Source organism: Buceros rhinoceros, unplaced genomic scaffold, assembly GCF_000710305.1.
Source record: "Buceros rhinoceros silvestris isolate BGI_N320 unplaced genomic scaffold, ASM71030v1 scaffold43861, whole genome shotgun sequence".
Lineage (NCBI taxonomy): Eukaryota > Metazoa > Chordata > Aves > Bucerotiformes > Bucerotidae > Buceros > Buceros rhinoceros.
In genome coordinates this window covers 1-402 of record NW_010393291.1, presented here as the reverse complement: position 1 = coordinate 402, position 402 = coordinate 1, and positions in this window count along the sequence as shown.

Genomic DNA, 402 nt, shown 5'->3' with positions numbered 1-402 from the left:
CACACCAGGCCCGGGTCGGCCTCCTCGCCCCTGGCCCACAGTAGCCGTCAGGCCTGGGGCTTTGCCCTGCGGTCCAGCCCATGGCACTGCTGGCTGTCTCTGGCCCTGGGGCTGGCCGCACTGGTGCTGCAGGCAGGGTGCACGCTGCTGTGGGGGCTGCTTGCCCTTCTCCTTCACCGAGCCCCCCGCCGCCCTGTGCCGCCAGTGAGGCTGCTGGGTCTCCAAGCCCTGGCTGCCCCCCAGCAAGCCCAGGCACCGCTTTGAGCTTCGCTGCCTCTCCATGACCAGGGCAGTGCCCAGCGCCCTCCTCCGGGGTCCGGGCTGTGCTGGACACGGTGACGGGGCGCTCCGTCCCCCGGGGTGGGTGTCCCAGCACCCCGGCTGTTCAGAGGTGCCTTCCCA